This window comes from Corylus avellana, chromosome 6 (assembly GCF_965113065.1).
Source record: "Corylus avellana chromosome 6, dhCorAvel1.hap1.2, whole genome shotgun sequence".
NCBI lineage: Eukaryota > Viridiplantae > Streptophyta > Magnoliopsida > Fagales > Betulaceae > Corylus > Corylus avellana.
The window spans coordinates 15,396,510-15,397,807 of NC_142495.1; positions in this window are offsets into that span (position 1 = coordinate 15,396,510).

Sequence of the window (1,298 nt, forward strand, 5' to 3'; positions counted from 1 at the left end):
TATATGGGTTAATTAATAATAGTGTTTGGAATATATATGAGAAAAGTTCACATAACCCCCTCAAACTACTACTCAATTGACAATGTTCCTTTCAAACTATCAAAAATTGTCAATGTTCCCCCAATAACGAAATTACTCTCTGTAAAATTTAAACAAAAAAAAAAAAAAACTAAAATTAAAACTTCTAGAAAAAACCTAAAACTAACCAAAAAAAAAAAAAAAAAAATTCCAAGCGTTGGCCAATTTTTTATTTTATTTATTTTTTTTTAAAAAAAAATAAATTTTATAAGAAAAAAATTAAAAAATTTTCGATTTTTTTTTTTTTTTTTTTTATAAAAATTGAAAATTTTCGTTTTTTTATTTTTATTTTGGTTTTATAATTTAATTTAAATAAAATTTTACGTTTAAAAAAAATAAAATTTTCGTTTAATAAAATGAAATTTTTTGTTTTTTAAAACTAAATAAAAAAATAGTTTTTTTTGAAAAAAATAAAAATTTCTGTTTTAAAAAAAAAAATTTTTTAAAAAAAATTGTTTTTTTTTTTAAATATTATTTTTAAATTAAAATTTTTCTTTTTTTTAAAAAAATCAATTTTTTTTTTTGAATTTATAAGGGTATTTTTGTCTTATTGGGAAATCTATAGTGGCATTTTTGTTTTATTGCTAGTCTTGGGGGAGACATTGATAATGTTTTGGGAGTTTGGAGAGGACATTGTCACAATTGAAAATTTGGGGGGGACATTGTCAATTGGATAGTAGTTTGAGGGGGGGGGTATGTGGACTTTACCCTATATATATATATATATATATATATATATATAAGAGTTTTCGTCACGGTGTGGACTGTTCGTTTTTCGAGGCCTTCTAGATCGGTAATACGTTTTTGCGTTTCCACAATGTCTACAAAACAACAAGAGCGTCAAAAGATTTGCCGACAACTATTTTGGAAAAAAACTCAACACTTCGATCAACTTGAGATTGAGTATTCTTGAGTGTGAGAGAGATAGATCAATTTATACCTTGTGTAGGGGCCTACTTGAATTGGATTTTCTTCTTTGATTTGAATTGGGACTCCTGAGAGCTGGAATTAGACTTGGGCTCATACTCTTGACCCATATTCTTCTAATAGAATCTTATTCGGATTGTATCTCCTTACTTTAATTAATAGCTTTTTGGGCCTGTTATTGGCCTTGAGGCCCAAGATTTAATGGGTTTGTAGTGCAAAATTATTTTCAACAGTTACTCTCTAATTTCCTTATCCGAGTGGGAATTTTAGTTAGGGTTTCGGGATGATTCGGT